The sequence below is a fragment of the Oncorhynchus keta genome, chromosome 6 (assembly GCF_023373465.1).
Source record: "Oncorhynchus keta strain PuntledgeMale-10-30-2019 chromosome 6, Oket_V2, whole genome shotgun sequence".
In the NCBI taxonomy this organism is placed as follows: Eukaryota; Metazoa; Chordata; class Actinopteri; order Salmoniformes; family Salmonidae; genus Oncorhynchus; species Oncorhynchus keta.
In genome coordinates, this window is record NC_068426.1 from 177,107 (window position 1) to 196,872 (window position 19,766).

The 19,766-nt window shown below is 52.4% G+C and overlaps 1 protein-coding gene across 1 annotated transcript in view; it reads right to left on the reverse strand.

The window, feature by feature from the left end:
- LOC118376552 (thrombospondin type-1 domain-containing protein 1) overlaps nucleotides 1–19,766 on the reverse strand; it is a 64,392-nt gene that overhangs the window by 40,146 nt on the left and 4,480 nt on the right. The window lies entirely within an intron of this gene.

Below are 19,766 nucleotides of genomic sequence, written 5' to 3' on the forward strand. Positions count from 1 at the left end.
TGTTTAGGGTACAGCATTACTGTGTAAAGGGTACAGCATTACTGTATAATGTGTTTAGGGTACAGCATTACTGTGTAAAGGGTACAGCATTACTGTGTAATGTGTTTAGGGTACAGCATTACTGTGTAAAGGGTACAGCATTACTGTATAATGTGTTTAGGGTACAGCATTACTGTGTAAAGGGTACAGCATTACTGTATAATGTGTTTAGGGTACAGCATTACTGTGTAAAGGGTACAGCATTACTGTATAATGTGTTTAGGGTACAGCATTACTGTGTAAAGGGTACAGCATTACTGTGTAATGTGTTTAGGTACAGCATTACTGTGTAAAGGGTACAGCATTACTGTATAATGTGTTTAGGGTACAGCATTACTGTGTAAAGGGTACAGCATTACTGTGTAAAGGGTACAGCATTACTGTGTAAAGGGTACAGCATTACTGTGTAATGGGTACAGCATTACTGTGTAATGGGTACATCATTACTGTGTATAGGGTACAGCATTACTGTGTAATGTAAAGTGTGTTAAAAGACATGACAGTACCACACTCACTGAGCTATAGCGTATCAAAAATACAAGGACAAGAACATGTTGAAGTCAACTAGTAAAGACGGTCGTCTGATTTACACTGTTCTGATCCCCCTTTCACCTTTTAAATCGCTAGGATGAAAAACACACTCACAGCGTGACCCCCGGCTCAGTCACACTCACAGCGTGAACCTCGGCTCAGTCACACTCACCGCGTGAACCTCGGCTCAGTCACACTCACAGCGTGACCCTCGGCTCAGTCACACTCACAGCGTGACCCCTCGGCTCTGTCACACTCACAGCGTGACCCTCGGCTCTGTCACACTCACAGCGTGATCCCGGCTCAGTCACACTCACAGCGTGAACCTCGGCTCTGTCACACTCACCGCGTGACCCTCGGCTCAGTCACACTCACAGCGTGACCCCCTCGGCTCTGTCACACTCACAGCGTGACCCTCGGCTCAGTCACACTCACAGCGTGACCCTCGGCTCAGTCACACTCACAGCGTGACCCCGGCTCTGTCACACTCACAGCGTGACCCCGGCTCAGTCACACTCACAGCGTGAACCTCGGCTCAGTCACACTCACCGCGTGAACCTCGGCTCAGTCACACTCACAGCGTGACCCTCGGCTCAGTCACACTCTCTCCTAACTGAAATAAACGTAATTACTGCCTGTAAGCACAATGGAGCTGCTCCCTCTCCTCTCCTCTCCTCTCCTCTCCTCCCTCTCCCTCTCCCTCTCCTCTCCTCCCCTCCCCCTCCCCTCCCCTCCCCCTCTCCTCCCCTCCCCTCCCCTCCCCTCTCTCCTCCCCTCCCTCCTCCCCTCCCTGATATAGTTTTTCCATACAGTGTGGAACAGTGAAGTTAAAATAACTGTCTGGTGATAGAGTTTTATTTAGCAGGGAATACACTGTGTGTAATACACTGTGTTCCGTTATGTAACTGTCCATAACACCCTCTGTTTCCATTATCCACAACACAGAAAAGCCACCCTCTGTGTTCTGTTAGACAGGTAACTCTTTATCCACATTATAGCAGGGGTGTAAAGCCATAACACCCTCTGTGTTCTGTTAGACAGGTAACTCTTTATCCACATTATAGCAGGGGGTGTAAAGCCATAACACCCTCTGTGTTCTGTTAGACAGGTAACTCTTTATCCACATTATAGCAGGGGGTGTAAAGCCATAACACCCTCTGTGTTCCGTTAGACAGGTAACTCTTTATCCACATTATAGCAGGGGGTGTAAAGCCATAACACCCTCTGTGTTCTGTTAGACAGGTAACTCTTTATCCACAACACAGCAGGAGGTGTAAAGCCATAACACCCTCTGTGTTCTGTTAGACAGGTAACTCTTTATCCACAACACAGCAGGGGGTGTAAAGCCATAACACCCTCTGTGTTCTGTTAGACAGGTAACTCTTTATCCACAACACAGCAGGGGGTGTAAAGCCATAACACCCTCTGTGTTCTGTTAGACAGGTAACTCTTTATCCACATTATAGCAGGGGGTGTAAAGCCATAACACCCTCTGCGTTCTGTTAGACAGGTAACTCTTTATCCACATTATAGCAGGGGGTGTAAAGCCATAACACCCTCTGTGTTCTGTTAGACAGGTAACTCTTTATCCACATTATAGCAGAGGGTGTAAAACCAGAACATCTACATTTTTTCCAGCAGCAGACTATGTTCGATAATGTCAAAAGCCTCACTGAAGTCTAACAAAACAGCCCCCACAGTCATTTTATTATAGATTTCTCTCAGCCAATTTTATTTTATTTGACCTTTATTTAACTCAGCAAGTCAGTTAAGAACAAATTCTTATTTTCAATGACGGCCTAGGAACAGTGGGTTAACTGCCTGTTCAGGGGCAGAACGGCAGATTTGTACCTTGTCAGCTCGGGGGTTTGAACTTGCAACCTTCCGGTGGTTACTAGTCCAACACTCTAACCACTAGGCTACCCTGCCGTCCCAATCATCAGTCATTTGTGTAAGTGCTGTGCTTGTTGAATGTCCTTCCCTATAAGCTGAAAGTCTGTCAATTTTGTTTACTGTACAATAGCATTGACAAGATACAAACACCATTTTTTCCAGAAGTTTAGTAAAGGTTGGTAACAGCCTGATTGGTCGGCCATTTGAGCCAGTTAGGGGGGCTTTACTATTCTTAGGTGGGGGAATAGTTTTTGCTTCCCTCCAGGTCTGAGGGCACACGCAATTTCTATTACATTTCTGCTTAATATCTGCTTAAATAGAAGATGTGGCAAACAGGAATGGCAATATCGTCCGCTATTTTCAGGATAATAATAATAATAAATAATAATAATAATAATAATAAATTCCAAGTTCTCATAACCCGGTGGCTTGTTATTGTTGACATTCTTTCACTTCTTCCAAACTCACTTTAAGGAATTCAAAATTACAACGCTTGACTTTCATCATTTGGTCCGTTTTCCTTGGATGTGTAGTATCAGCGTTTGTTGCTGGCATGCCCATGGCCTAAATTCGCTAGTCTTACCAATTCATTTTTTTTTTAAAGTAGTTGGTAATATCAGTGGGTTTTGTGATGAATGAGACATGATGGAGCAGAGTTTGCCTTTTTGTGATGAATGAGCCATCTGATTCAATGAATGATGGAGCAGAGTTTGCCTTTTTGCCCTAAATTTCATTTAAAAGATTCTCCAAAGTCTTTTTACTATCATTATTTGTCATTTATCTTTGTTTCATTGTGTAATTTCTTCTTCTTTTTATTCAGTTTAGTCACATGATCCCTCTAGTTGCGGTACGTTAGCCAATCCGCTAGCAAACAATTGTGGCATTGGAACTCCGGAGTGTCAATATCATATAAAACATCTTAAAAAATATTAAAAAATATCAAATATTTAAAAAACAAAAATCTTCTACATCTTCTATCTTCTGCTGCAAAGGTTCATTACCGTAGTCATTCCAGGCTACATTGCAACCCAACTAGCTGAGTAGTTAGTAGTAGGTGTTGACACAGATATCCGAGTTCTTGAGTTCGGATATTTTTCAGGGTGGAGTCGGGCGTCTGTTTCATTGGCCCATCCGGTATGAACAGTTGGAACAGCCGAGTCGGAGTTGAAGTCGTATTCAAAGTCGAAAAGGAGGTCAGTAACTGTCGGTCTGATGTCCAGAAGTGCTTGGCGGTCATAGGTAGTATGAACTTTGATAAACGTGATAACAAGTCAATAGCAGGTTGAAACTCTTTAAGATGTAGTAATAATACCTAGCGATAGAAGAAGAAAAAACAGGAGGTTGGTGGAACCTTAACTTGGGGAGGACGGGCTCCAGGTAAGGAATGGAGTGGAATCAGTGGAATTGTATCAAGTACATCAAACACGTGTCCAGGTCCATTTGTTCCGTTCCGGACATTATTAGGACATTTAAAATAAAAGACAATCAGAATGAGCAATTATATAAGTCTCCACTGATTATAAATATATGGACACACATGATCAAAAAGTTAAAATAAACAGACAATCATTATAAATATATGGAAATATTAGAATGAGCAATTATATAAGGACAGAAAAGTCCTGATTATAAATATATGGACAGAAAAGTGGACAGTTATTATTATAAATATATGGACAGAAAAGTGGACCTGATTATAAATATATGGACAGAAAACAGTGGACAACGGTAGTTATATAAATCCAGATTATAAATATATGGACAGAAAAGTGGACAACGGTAGTTATATAGGATGAACCATGACCAGAATACAGTAGATACAGTTGAAGTCAGAAGTTTACATACACCTTAGCCAAATATATTTAAACTCAGTTTCACAATTCCTGACATTTAATCTGGGTAAAGATTCCCTGTTTTAGGTCAGTTAGGATCACCACTCTATTTTAAAGAATATGAAATGTCAGAATAATAGTAGAGAGAATTATTTATTTCAGCTTTTATTTCTTTCATCACATTCCCAGTGGGTCAGAAGTCTACATACACTCAATTAGTATTTGGTAGCATTTCCTTTAAATTGTTTAACTTGGGTCAAATGTTTCAGGTGCTTCACGGTTGGGATGATGTTCTTTGGCTTGTAAACCTCCCCCTTTTTCCTCCAAACATAACGATGGTCAAAAAGTACAATCTTTGTCCCCATGTGCAGTTGCAAACTGTAGTCCAGTGGCCTTTCAGGTCATGTCGATATAGGACTCGTTTTACTGTGGATATAAATACTTTTGTACCCGTTTCCTCCAGCATCTTCATAAGGTCCTTTGCTGTTGTTCTGGGATTGATTTGCACTTTTCACACCAAAGAACATTCATCTGAGCGGTATGACGGCTGCGTGGTCCCATGGTGTTTATACTTGCATACTATTGTTTGTACAGATGAACGTGGTACCTTCAGGCGTTTGGAAATTGCCCCCAAGGATGAACCAGACTTGTGGAGGTCGAAAATTTATTTTCGCAGGTCTTGGCTGATTTCTTTTGATTTTCCCATGACGTCAAGCAAAGAGGCGCTGAGTTTGAAGTTAGGCCTTGAAATACATCCACAGGTACACCTCCAATTGACTCAAATTATGTCAATTAGCCTATCAGAAGCTTCTAAAGCCATGACATCATTTTCTGGAATTTTCCAAGCTGTTTAAAGGCACAGTCAACTTAGTGTATGTAAACTTCCGACCCACTGGAATTGTGATAGATTATTTCACTTATAATTCACTCTGTCTGTAAACAATTGTTGGAAAAATTACTTGTGTCATGCACAAAGTAGATGTCCTAACCGACTTGCCAAAACTATAGTTTGTTAACAGAAAAATGTGTGGAGTGGTTGAAAAACGAGTTAATGACTCCAACCTAAGTGTATGTAAACTTCCGACTTCAACTGTACATATGAAGTAGGTAAAACAGTATACATTATTAAAGTGACCAGTGTTCAATGATGTTCAATAGGGAAAAGTAGTCTCAGGTTCAGGACAGGGTACTGAGTGGAGGCTAGTAACAGTGACTAAGGTTCAGGGCAGGGTACTGAGTGGAGGCTGGCTAGTAACAGTTACTAAGGTTCAGGGCAGGGTACTGAGTGGAGGCTGGCTAGTAACAGTGACTACGGTTCAGGGCAGGGTACTGCCAGCTAGTAACAGTGACTAAGGTTCAGGGCAGGGTACTGAGTGGAGGCTGGCTAGTAACAGTGACTACGGTTCAGGGCAGGGTGGTGGAGGCTGGCTAGTAACAGTGACTAAGGTTCAGGACAGGGTCTGAGTGGAGGCTAGTAACAGTGACCAAGGTTCAGGACAGGCTGGGTGGTAGCCAGCTAGTAACAGTGACTAAGGTTCAGGACAGACTGAGTGGAGGCCGGCTAGTAACATTGACTAAGGTTCAGGGCAGGGTACTGAGTGGAGGCTGGCTAGTAACAGTGACTAAGGTTCAGGGCAGGGTACTGAAGGCTGGTAACAGTGACTAAGGTTCAGGGCAGGGTACTGGGTGGAGGCTGGCTAGTAACAGTGACTAAGGTTCAGGGTACTGAGTGGAGGCTGGCTAGTAACAGTGACTAAGGTTCAGGGCAGGGTGGTGGAGCTGGCTAGTAACAGTGACTAAGGTTCAGGGTAGAGACTGAGTGGAGCTGGCTAGTAACAGTGACTAAGGTTCAGGGTAGAGAACCGGGTGGTAGCTGGCTAGTAACAGTGACTAAGGTTCAGGGTAGAGAACCGGGTGGTAGCCGGCTAGTAACAGTGACTAAGGTTCAGGGTAGAGAACCGGGTGGTAGCCGGCTAGTAACAGTGACTAAGGTTCAGGGTAGAGAACCGGGTGGTAGCCGGCTAGTAACAGTGACTAAGGTTCAGGGTAGAGAACCGGGTGGTAGCCGGCTAGTAACAGTGACTAAGGTTCAGGACAGGGTACTGGGTGGTAGCCGGCTAGTAACAGTGACTAAGGTTCAGGACAGGGTACTGGGTGGTAGCCAGCTAGTAACAGTGACTAAGGTTCAGGACAGGGTACTGGGTGGTAGCCGGCTAGTAACAGTGACTAAGGTTCAGGACAGGGTACTGGGTGGTAGCCAGCTAGTAACAGTGACTAAGGTTCAGGGTAGAGAACCGGGTGGTAGCCGGCTAGTAACAGTGACTAAGGTTCAGGGTAGAGAACCGGGTGGTAGCCGGCTAGTAACAGTGACTAAGGTTCAGGACAGGGTACTGGGTGGTAGCCGGCTAGTAACAGTGACTAAGGTTCAGGACAGGGTACTGGGTGGTAGCCGGCTAGTAACAGTGACTAAGGTTCAGGACAGGGTACTGGGTGGTAGCCGGCTAGTAACAGTGACTAAGGTTCAGGACAGGGTACTGGGTGGTAGCCGGCTAGTAACAGTGACTAAGGTTCAGGACAGGGAACTGGGTGGTAGCCGGCTAGTAACAGTGACTAAGGTTCAGGACAGGGTACTGGGTGGTAGCCGGCTAGTAACAGTGACTAAGGTTCAGGACAGGGTACTGGGTGGTAGCCGGCTAGTAACAGTGACTAAGGTTCAGGACAGGGAACTGGGTGGTAGCCGGCTAGTAACAGTGACTAAGGTTCAGGGCAGGGTACTGGGTGGAGGCTGGCTAGTAACAGTGACTAAGGTTCAGGGCAGGGTACTGAGTGGAGGCTAGTAACAGTGACTAAGGTTCAGGGCAGGGTACTGGGTGGAGGCTGGCTAGTAACAGTGACTAAGGTTCAGGGCAGGGTACTGGGTGGTAGGCTGGCTAGTAACAGTGACTAAGGTTCAGGGCAGGGTACTGAGTGGAGGCTGGCTAGTAACAGTTACTACGGTTCAGGGCAGGGTACTGAGTGGAGGCTGGCTAGTAACAGTGACTAAGGTTCAGGGCAGGGTACTGAGTGGAGGCTGGCTAGTAACAGTGACTAAGGTTCAGGGCAGGGTACTGAGTGGAGGCTGGCTAGTAACAGTGACTAAGGTTCAGGGCAGGGTACTGAGTGGAGGCTGGCTAGTAACAGTGACTACGGTTCAGGGCAGGGTACTGAGTGGAGGCTGGCTAGTAACAGTTACTAAGGTTCAGGACAGGGTACTGAGTGGAGGCTAGTAACAGTGACCAAGGTTCAGGACAGGTACTGGGTGGTAGCCGGCTAGTAACAGTGACTAAGGTTCAGGGCAGGGTACTGAGTGGAGGCTAGTAACAGTGACTAAGGTTCAGGGCAGGGTACTGGGTGGAGGCTGGCTAGTAACAGTGACTAAGGTTCAGGGCAGGGTACTGAGTGGAGGCTGGCTAGTAACAGTGACTAAGGTTCAGGGCAGGGTACTGAGTGGAGGCTGGCTAGTAACAGTGACTAAGGTTCAGGGTAGGGTACTGAGTGGAGGCTGGCTAGTAACAGTGACTACGGTTCAGGGCAGGGTACTGAGTGGAGGCTGGCTAGTAACAGTGACTAAGGTTCAGGGCAGGGTACTGAGTGGAGGCTGGCTAGTAACAGTGACTAAGGTTCAGGGCAGGGTACTGAGTGGAGGCTGGCTAGTAACAGTGACTAAGGTTCAGGGTAGAGAACCGGGTGGTAGTCGGCTAGTAACAGTGACTAAGGTTCAGGGTAGAGAACCGGGTGGTAGCCGGCTAGTAACAGTGACTAAGGTTCAGGGTAGAGAACCGGGTGGTAGCCGGCTAGTAACAGTGACTAAGGTTCAGGGTAGAGAACCGGGTGGTAGCTGGCTAGTAACAGTGACTAAGGTTCAGGGTAGAGAACCGGGTGGTAGCCGGCTAGTAACAGTGACTAAGGTTCAGGACAGGGTACTGGGTGGTAGCCGGCTAGTAACAGTGACTAAGGTTCAGGGCAGGGTACTGAGTGGAGGCTAGTAACAGTGACTAAGGTTCAGGACAGGGTACTGGGTGGTAGCCGGCTAGTAACAGTGACTAAGGTTCAGGACAGGGTACTGGGTGGTAGCCGGCTAGTAACAGTGACTAAGGTTCAGGACAGGGTACTGGGTGGTAGCCGGCTAGTAACAGTGACTAAGGTTCAGGACAGGGTACTGGGTGGTAGCCGGCTAGTAACAGTGACTAAGGTTCAGGGCAGGGTACCGTGGAGGCTAGTAACAGTGACTAAGGTTCAGGGCAGGGTACTGAGTGGAGGCTGGCTAGTAACAGTGACTACGGTTCAGGACAGGGTACTGAGTGGAGGCTAGTAACAGTGACCAAGGTTCAGGACAGGGTACTGGGTGGTAGCCGGCTAGTAACAGTGACTAAGGTTCAGGACAGGGTACTGAGTGGAGGCTGGCTAGTAACAGTGACTAAGGTTCAGGGCAGGGTACTGAGTGGAGGCTGGCTAGTAACAGTGACTAAGGTTCAGGACAGGGTACTGAGTGGAGGCTAGTAACAGTGACCAAGGTTCAGGACAGGGTACTGGGTGGTAGCCGGCTAGTAACAGTGACTAAGGTTCAGGACAGGGTACTGGGTGGTAGCCGGCTAGTAACAGTGACTAAGGTTCAGGGCAGGGTACTGAGTGGAGGCTAGTAACAGTGACTACGGTTCAGGACAGGGTACTGGGTGGTAGCCGGCTAGTAACAGTGACTAAGGTTCAGGACAGGGTACTGGGTGGTAGCCGGCTAGTAACAGTGACTAAGGTTCAGGACAGGGTACTGGGTGGTAGCCGGCTAGTAACAGTGACTAAGGTTCAGGGCAGGGTACTGAGTGGAGGCTAGTAACAGTGACTAAGGTTCAGGACAGGGTACTGGGTGGTAGCCGGCTAGTAACAGTGACTAAGGTTCAGGACAGGGTACTGGGTGGTAGCCGGCTAGTAACAGTGACTAAGGTTCAGGACAGGGTACTGGGTGGTAGCCGGCTAGTAACAGTGACTAAGGTTCAGGGCAGGGTACTGAGTGGAGGCTAGTAACAGTGACTAAGGTTCAGGGCAGGGTACTGAGTGGAGGCTGGCTAGTAACAGTGACTAAGGTTCAGGACAGGGTACTGAGTGGAGGCTAGTAACAGTGACCAAGGTTCAGGACAGGGTACTGGGTGGTAGCCGGCTAGTAACAGTGACTAAGGTTCAGGACAGGGTACTGAGTGGAGGCTGGCTAGTAACAGTGACTAAGGTTCAGGGCAGGGTACTGAGTGGAGGCTGGCTAGTAACAGTGACTAAGGTTCAGGACAGGGTACTGAGTGGAGGCTAGTAACAGTGACCAAGGTTCAGGACAGGGTACTGGGTGGTAGCCGGCTAGTAACAGTGACTAAGGTTCAGGACAGGGTACTGAGTGGAGGCTGGCTAGTAACAGTGACTAAGGTTCAGGGCAGGGTACTGAGTGGAGGCTGGCTAGTAACAGTGACTAACAGGGCAGTGACTGAGTGGAGGTTCAGTGACTAAGGTTCAGGGCTGGGTACTGGGTGGAGGCTGGCTAGTAACAGTGACTAAGGTTCAGGGCAGGGTACTGAGTGGAGGCTGGCTAGTAACAGTGACTAAGGTTCAGGGCAGGGTACTGAGTGGAGGCTGGCTAGTAACAGTTACTAAGGTTCAGGGCAGGGTACTGAGTGGAGGCTGGCTAGTAACAGTGACTACGGTTCAGGGCAGGGTACTGAGTGGAGGCTGGCTAGTAACAGTGACTAAGGTTCAGGGCAGGGTACTGAGTGGAGGCTGGCTAGTAACAGTGACTAAGGTTCAGGGCAGGGTACTGAGTGGAGGCTGGCTAGTAACAGTGACTACGGTTCAGGGCAGGGTACTGAGTGGAGGCTGGCTAGTAACAGTTACTAAGGTTCAGGACAGGGTACTGAGTGGAGGCTAGTAACAGTGACCAAGGTTCAGGACAGGGTACTGGGTGGTAGCCGGCTAGTAACAGTGACTAAGGTTCAGGACAGGGTACTGAGTGGAGGCTGGCTAGTAACAGTGACTAAGGTTCAGGGCAGGGTACTGAGTGGAGGCTGGCTAGTAACAGTGACTACGGTTCAGGGCAGGGTACTGAGTGGAGGCTAGTAACAGTGACTAAGGTTCAGGGCAGGGTACTGGGTGGAGGCTGGCTAGTAACAGTGACTAAGGTTCAGGGCAGGGTACTGAGTGGAGGCTGGCTAGTAACAGTGACTAAGGTTCAGGGCAGGGTACTGAGTGGAGGCTGGCTAGTAACAGTTACTAAGGTTCAGGACAGGGTACTGAGTGGAGGCTGGCTAGTAACAGTTACTAAGGTTCAGGGCAGGGTACTGAGTGGAGGCTGGCTAGTAACAGTGACTAAGGTTCAGGGCAGGGTACTGAGTGGAGGCTGGCTAGTAACAGTGACTAAGGTTCAGGGCAGGGTACTGAGTGGAGGCTGGCTAGTAACAGTTACTAAGGTTCAGGGCAGGGTACTGAGTGGAGGCTGGCTAGTGGTGACTATTTAACAGTCTGATGACCTGAAGATAAAAGCTGTTTTTCAGTCTCTGTCCCAGTTTTGATGCACCTGTACCGTGTCTGCCTTCTAGATGATAGCGGTGTGAACAGGCAGTGGCTATAGTCTCCTGTAGTCCACGATCAGCTAATTCGTTTTGTTGACATTGAGGGAGGTTCATTTCCTGGCACCACCTCCTCCAGCGCTCTCATCTCCTCCCTGTCGCCGGTCTCGTCGGTAACCAGGACTACCACTGTTGTGCCATCAGCAAACTTGATGATTGAGTTGTGAGGCATGCGTGGCCATGCAGTAATACGTGAACAGGGAGTACAGGAGGGGGCCGAGCACCGTGTCTGTCTGGCCGTCTGCATCTCAGTCTCACAGGGAATTAAAGACATTCTCTGGAACTTTGGCGACTACATAAGTATTTTTTAATCCTCACATTTTTGGGCTGAATGTGTCAATGTGTAGTTCATACATGAATAACTTATGTGCAGAATTACTGTTTTACCTCAATTAACCACGAACTCCTTGGTTTGAAAGTGACTGTTTTCTGTGGCGTCATTTCGAGTTACGGCAAGCTTGGGTCCAGTTGGCCAGCTCCCTAGCAACAGGAGTTCCAATCCTTCACCTTTTGAGTGACAGCTAGCTTGGGTCCAGTTGGCCAGCCCCCTAGCAACAGGAGTTCCAATCCCTCGCCTTTTGAGTGACAGCTAGCTTGGGTCCCGTTGGCCAGCCCCCTAGCAACAGGAGTTCCAATCCCGCGCCTTTTGAGTGACAGCTAGCTTGGGTCCAGTTGGCCAGCCCCCTAGCAACAGGAGTTCCAATCCCTCGCCTTTTGAGTGAAGGCAAGCTTGGGTCCAGTTGGCCCCCTAGCAACAGGAGTTCCAATCCCTCGCCTTTTGAGTGAAGGCTAGCTTGGGTCCAGTTGGCCAGCCCCCTAGCAACAGGAGTTCCAATCCCTCGCCTTTTGAGTGAAGGCAAGCTTGGGTCCAGTTGGCCAGCCCCCTAGCAACAGGAGTTCCAATCCCTCGCCTTTTGAGTGAAGGCAAGCTTGGGTCCAGTTGGCCAGCCCCCTAGCAACAGGAGTTCCAATTCCTCACCATTTGAGTGACAGCTAGCAAGATGCAGATAGACCAGTTAGAACCTGTGTTATAGTCCACATATCTGCACACAGTGACGTAGCTATTTTCATGGGAGACATTGATGCCCGCTACCTCAGAACAACAGGAGTTCCAATCCTACTCGACCAGGCAGCTCTTCAGAACTGCTACTGGGTGACCAGGCAGCTCTACCTCAGAACCTCTACTGGGTCGACCAGGCAGCTCTACCTCAGAACCTCTACTGCAACCAGGCAGCTTCCTCAGAACCTCTACTGGGTACGACCAGGCAGCTCTTGAACCTCTACTGAAGGGCAGCTCTACCTCAGAACCTCTAGGGTTGGACCAGGCCTCTACCTCAGAACCTCTACTGGACAGGCAGCTTACCTCAGAACCTCTACTGGGTACGACCAGGCAGCTTTCAGAACCGTGACGACCAGGCAGCTACCTCAGAACCTCTAAGACCAGGCAGCGCTGCAGAACCTCTAGGGTACCAGTTACCTCAGAACCACTGTGGGTATACCAGGCAGCTCTACCTCAGAACCGCTACTGGGTACGACCAGGCAGCTCTACTTCAGAACCGCTACTGGGTAGACCAGGCAGCTCTACCTCAGAACCCCTACTGGGTACGACCAGGCAGCTCTACCTCAGAACCTCTACTGGGTACGACCAGGCAGCGCTACCTCAGAACCACTACTGGGTACGACCAGGCAGCTCTACTTCAGAACCACTACTGGGTAGACCAGGCAGCGCTACCTCAGAACCACTACTGATGGCTCTACTTCAGAACCACTACTGGGTCGAGCAGGCAGCTCTACCTCAGAACCTCTACTGGGTACGACCAGGAACCACTACTGGGTACACCAGCAGCTCTACCTCAGAACCACTACTGGGTACGACCAGGCAGCTCTACCTCAGAACCTCTACTGGGTACACCAGGCAGCTCTACCTCAGAACCTCTACTGGGTACGACCAGGCAGCGCTACCTCAGAACCGCTACTGGGTACGACCAGGCAGCTCTACCTCAGAACCGCTACTGGGTACGACCAGGCAGCTCTACCTCAGAACCTACTGGGTACGACCAGGCAGCGCTACCTCAGAACCGCTACTGGGTACGACCAGGCAGCGCTACCTCAGAACCACTACTGGGTACGACCAGGCAGCTCTACCTCAGAACCCAGGCAGCGCTACTTCAGAACCCCTACTGGGTACGACCAGGCAGCGCTACCTCAGAACCTCTACTGCACCAGGCAGCTACCTCAGAACCCCTACTGGGTACGACCAGGCAGCTCTACTTCAGAACCTCTACTGGGTACGACCAGGCAGCGCTACCTCAGAACCACTACTGGGTACGACCAGGCAGCGCTACCTCAGAACCTCTACTGGGTACGACCAGGCAGCTCTACCTCAGAACCACTACTGGGTACGACCAGGCAGCTCTACCTCAGAACCACTACTGGGTACGACCAGGCAGCTCTACCTCAGAACCACTACTGGGTACGACCAGGCAGCTCTACCTCAGAACCACTACTGGGTACGACCAGGCAGCTCTACCTCAGAACCACTACTGGGTACGACCAGGCAGCTCTACCTCAGAACCTCTACTGGGTACGACCAGGCAGCGCTACCTCAGAACCCCTACTGGGTACGACCAGGCAGCTCTACTTCAGAACCTCTACTGGGTACGACCAGGCAGTGCTACCTCAGAACCCCTACTGCAGGCTCTACTTCAGAACCTCTACTGGGTACGACCAGGCAGCGCTACCTCAGAACCTCTAGAACCAGGCAGCGCTACCTCAGAACTGCTACTGGGTACGACCAGGCAGCGCTACCTCAGAACCTCTACTGGGTAACCAGGCAGCTCTACCTCAGAACCGCTACTGGGTACGACCAGGCAGCTCTACCTCAGAACCTCTACTGGGTACGACCAGGCAGCTCTACCTCAGAACCTCTACTGGGTACGACCAGGCAGCTCTACCTCAGAACCTCTACTGGGTACGACCAGGCAGCTCTACCTCAGAACCTCTACTGGGTACGACCAGGCAGCTCTACCTCAGAACCTCTACTGGGTACGACCAGGCAGCTCTACCTCAGAACCGCTACTGGGTACGACCAGGCAGCTCTACCTCAGAACCTCTACTGGGTACGACCAGGCAGCGCTACCTCAGAACCTCTACTGGGTACGACCAGGCAGCTCTACCTCAGAACCACTACTGGGTACCCAGGCAGCTCTACCTGGGGTACGACCAGGCAGCTCTACTTCAGAACCGCTACTGGGTGCACCAGGCAGCTCTACCTCAGAACCCCTACTGGGTCGACCAGGCAGCTCTACCTCAGAACCTCTACTGGGTACGACCAGGCAGCGCTGAACCACTACTGGGTACGACCAGGCAGCTCTACTTCAGAACCACTACTGGGTACGACCAGGCAGCGCTACCTCAGAACCACTACTGGGTGACCAGGCAGCTCTACTTCAGAACCACTACTGGGTACCAGGCAGCTCTACCTCAGAACCGCTACTGGGTACGACCAGGCAGTGCTACCTCAGAACCACTACTGGGTACCCAGGCAGCTCTACCTCAGAACCACTACTGGGTACGACCAGGCAGCTCTACCTCAGAACTGCCTGGTCATACCTCAGAACCTCTACTGGGTACCCAGGCAGCGCTACCTCAGAACCGCCAGGCAGCTCTGGGTACGTACCTCAGAACCGCTACTGGGTACGACCAGGCAGCGCTGCCACTGGTCGACCAGGCAGCGCTACCTCAGAACCACTACTGGGTACGACCAGGCTCTACCTCAGAACCTGGTCGACCAGGCAGCGCTACCAGAACCCCTACTGGGTACGACCAGGCAGCCTGAACCTCTACTGGGTACGACCAGGCAGCGCTACCTCAGAACCCCTACTGGGTACCCAGGCAGCTCTGGTCAGAACCTCTACTGGGTACGACCAGGCAGCTCTACCTCAGAACCACTACTGGGTACGACCAGGCAGCGCTGAACCTCTACTGGGTACGACCAGGCAGCTCTACCTCAGAACCACTACTGGGTACCAGGCAGCTCTACCTCAGAACCACTACTGGGACCAGGCAGCTCTACTTCAGAACCTCTACTGGGTACCAGGCAGCTCTACCTCAGAACCACTGGGGTCGACCAGGCAGCTCTACCTCAGAACCACTACTGGGTATGACCAGGCAGCTCTACCTCAGAACCTCTACTGGGTACGACCAGGCAGCGCTACCTCAGAACCCCTACTGGGTACGACCAGGCAGCTCTACTTCAGAACCTCTACTGGGTCCAGGCAGTGCTACCTCAGAACCCCTACTGGTACGACCAGGCAGCTCTACTGAACCTGGGTACGACCAGGCAGCGCTACCTCAGAACCTCTACTGGGTACGACCAGGCAGCGCTACCTCAGAACTGCTACTGGGTGCCAGGCAGCGCTACCTCAGAACCTCTACCCGGTACCGCTGCTCTGGTCAGAACCCTACTGGGTACCCACCAGGCAGCTCTACCTCAGAACCTCTACTGGGTACGACCAGGCAGCTCTACCTCAGAACCTCTACTGGGTACGACCAGGCAGCTCTACCTCAGAACCACTACTGCCAGGCAGCGCTACCTCAGAACCACTACTGGGTACGACCAGGCAGCTCTACCTCAGAACCGCTACTGGGTACGACCAGGCAGCGCTACCTCAGAACCTCTACTGGGTACGAGCAGGCAGCTCTACCTCAGAACCTCTACTGGGTACGACCAGGCAGCGCTACCTTAGAACCTCTACTGGGTACGACCAGGCAGCTCTACCTCAGAACCTCTACTGGGTACGACCAGGCAGCGCTACCTCAGAACCGCTACTGGGTACGACCAGGCACTACTGACTGAAATTAAACTAAAAGTTTGAGAGTGGATCTTTAATGGTTCTGCTGGTTGTACCCAGTACCGCTGCCTGGTCGTACCTACCCCGTACCGCTGCCTGGTCATACCTACCCAGTACCGCTGCCTGGTCATACCTACCCAGTACCGCTGCCTGGTCATACCTACCCAGTACCGCTGCCTGGTCGTACCTACCCAGTACCGCTGCCTGGTCGTACCTACCCGGTACCGCTGCCTGGTCGTACCTACCCGGTACCGCTGCCTGGTCGTACGTCCCCACTACCGCTGCCTGGTCGTACCCAGTACCGCTGCCTGGTCGTACCTACCCGGTACCGCTGCCTGGTCGTACGTCCCCTGTACCGCTGCCTGGTCGTACCCGGTACCGCTGCCTGGTCGAACCCACCCGGTACCGCTGCCTGGTCGTACCCACCCTGTACCGCTGCCTGGTCGTACCCGGTACCGCTGCCTGGTCGAACCCACCCGGTACCGCTGCCTGGTCGTACGTCCCGGTACCGCTGCCTGGTCGTACCCCCGGTACCGCTGCCTGGTCGTACCCACCCAGTACCGCTGCCTGGTCGTACCCGCCCAGTACCGCTGCCTGGTCGTACGTCCCCAGTACCGCTGCCTGGTCGTACCCGCCCAGTACCGCTGCCTGGTCGTGTACCCGGTACCGCTGCCTGGTCGTACCCGGTACCGCTGCCTGGTCGTGCCTGGTACCGCTGCCTGGTCGTGCGTACCACCGCTGCCTGGCCGTACCCGGTACCCTGCCTGTACCACTGCCTGGCTGCCTGGCCGTACCCCCAGTACCGCTGCCTGGTCGTACCCCCCGGTGGTCGTACCCCCGGTACCGCTGCCTGGTCGTACCCCCCCAGGTACCGCTGCCTGGTCGTACCCCCGTACCGCTGCCTGGTCGTACCCCCGGTACCGCTGCCTGGTCGTACCCCCGGTACCGCTGCCTGGTCGTACCCCCCGGTACCGCTGCCTGGTTGTACCCCCAGTACCGCTGCCTGGTTGTACCCCCAGTACCGCTGCCTGGTCGTGTTACCGCTGCCCCCCAGTACCGCTGCCTGGGTGTACCCGGTACCGCTGCCTGGGTGTACCCGTACCGCTGCCTGGTTGTACCCGGTACCGCTGCCTGGTCGTACCCGGTACCGCTGCCTGGTCGTACCCGGTACCGCTGCCTGGTCGTACCCGGTACCGCTGCCTGGTTGTACCCCCCAGTACCGCTGCCTGGTTGTACCCGGTACCGCTGCCTGGTTGTACCCCCAGTACCGCTGCCTGGTTGTACCCCCAGTACCGCTGCCTGGTTGTACCCGGTACCGCTGCCTGGTTGTACCCGGTACCGCTGCCTGGTCGTACCCGGTACCGCTGCCTGGTCGTACCCGGTACCGCTGCCTGGTCGTACCCGGTACCGCTGCCTGGTTGTACCCGGTACCGCTGCCTGGTCGTACCCGGTACCGCTGCCTGGTTGTACCCGGTACCGCTGCCTGGTTGTACCCGGTACCGCTGCCTGGTTGTACCCGGTACCGCTGCCTGGTTGTACCCAGTACCACTGCCTGGTCGTACCCGCCCCCAGTACCGCTGCCTGGTTGTACCCAGTACCGCTGCCTGGTCGTACCCGCCCGGTACCGCTGCCTGGTCGTACCCGCCCGGTACCGCTGCCTGGTCGTACCCGCCCAGTACCGCTGCCTGGTCGTACCCAGTACCGCTGCCTGGTCGTACCCGCCCAGTACCGCTGCCTGGTCGTACCCGCCCAGTACCGCTGCCTGGTCGTACCCGCCCAGTACCGCTGCCTGGTCGTACCCGCCCAGTACCGCTGCCTGGTCGTACCCGCCCAGTACCGCTGCCTGGTCGTACCCACCCAGTACCGCTGCCTGGTTGTACCCGGTACCGCTGCCTGGTCGTACCCGGTACCGCTGCCTGGTCGTACCCGGTACCGCTGCCTGGTCGTACCCGGTACCGCTGCCTGGTCGTACCCGGTACCGCTGCCTGGTCGTACCCGGTACCGCTGCCTGGTCGTACCCGGTACCGCTGCCTGGTCGTACCCGGTACCGCTGCCTGGTCGTACCCGGTACCGCTGCCTGGTCGTACCCGGTACCGCTGCCTGGTCGTACCCGGTACCGCTGCCTGGTCGTACCCGGTACCGCTGCCTGGTTGTACCCGGTACCGCTGCCTGGTTGTACCCGGTACCGCTGCCTGGTTGTACCCGGTACCGCTGCCTGGTTGTACCCAGTACCGCTGCCTGGTTGTACCCGGTACCGCTGCCTGGTTGTACCCCCAGCCGCTGCCTGGGTGTACCCAGTACCGCTGCCTGGTCGTACCCCCAGTACCGCTGCCTGGTTGTACCCCCAGTACCGCTGCCTGGTTGTACCCGGTACCGCTGCCTGGTCGTACCCAGTACCGCTGCCTGGTTGTACCCGGTACCGCTGCCTGGTCGTACCCCCAGTACCGCTGCCTGGTTGTACCCAGTACCGCTGCCTGGTTGTACCCGGTACCGCTGCCTGGTTGTACCCGGTACCGCTGCCTGGTTGTACCCGGTACCGCTGCCTGGTTGTACCCAGTACCACTGCCTGGTCGTACCCCCCCAGTACCGCTGCCTGGTTGTACCCAGTACTGGTTGAAAAGTTATGATCATGTTCAGGCTGAATGTACCAACAGCCAAATCAAATTCAGCAGTTATAAAACCTGTCGAACAGGTGTTGAAGCCTGGGGAACTATAGCCCCGCCCTCCCGCAATCTCTAATCTCTTATCTCCTGCTCAAATACTTTTATACAAGTCTATGAGGTGAATCAGAGATCAGAGTTAACAGGTTAATAGTTCTCAGGTAGCCTAAGTTATTACTATAGTAACAGAGATCACATGACATCAGAAACAGAACATTTTTCTGTTAACTTTGCTATTATATTTCATTTAATATTCATCTATAAAGAGCCTGGGATTGTTACTGAGGAACAGTCACATTGTCTGGCCTTATTGTCTAGTAAATGAGGAGAAAAGGCTGTTGTCTGGTCTGAAACAGGGAGAGCCCAGCCAACTTTATACAACAGAGGAGGCTGGTGGAGGGGAGCTACAGGAGGACAGGTTCATTGTAATGGCTGGAATGGAATAAGTGCAACAGAGTCAACCGTGTGGTTTTCATTTGTTTGATGTGTTTAATACCATTCCATTCCAGCCATTACAACGAACCCGTCCTCTTAAACCTCCTCCCACCAGCCTCCTCTGCTACACACACACACACTGGCCAACTCTGCTCACAGGCCAACTCTGCTGCTGTGTCCAACAAAACCCACTGACTCCAAGTTTCCCCCTGCAACACACACACACACACACACACACACACACACACACACACACACACTGTCCATGTCAACTATAACAGACACTAGACAGGCCAAACCCACAGCCAGCTTTATATTCTATTTATTTAAATAGGTGTTGTCCGACCAAACTCGGACAATGCTGGGCCAATTGTGCGCCGCCCTATGGGGCTCCCAACCAAGGCCGGATGTGATACAGCCTGGATTCGAACCAGGGACTGTAGTGACGACTCTTGCACTGAGATGCAGAGCCTTTAGACCGCTGCGCCACTCGGCAGCCTATAGGCTAATCACAAGCTACATGAGGCATGAACAACCTTTACCTTAAGAGGATAGTTCAGGACTTCTCCGACGAGGCCCTTGATCTGCTTCCCCGACGAGGCCCTTGACCTAGATCCCCGACGAGGCCCTTGACCTAGATCCCCGACGAGGCCCTTGACCTAGATCCCCGACGAGGCCCTTGATCTAGATCCCCGACCAGGCCCTTTATCTAGATCCCCGACCAGGCCCTTGATCTAGATCCCCGACGAGGCCCTTGACCTAGATCCCCGACGAGGCCCTTGACCTAGATCCCCGACGAGGCCCTTGATCTAGATCCCCGACGAGGCCCTTGATCTAGATCCCCGACCAGGCCCTTGATCTAGATCCCCGACGAGGCCCTTGACC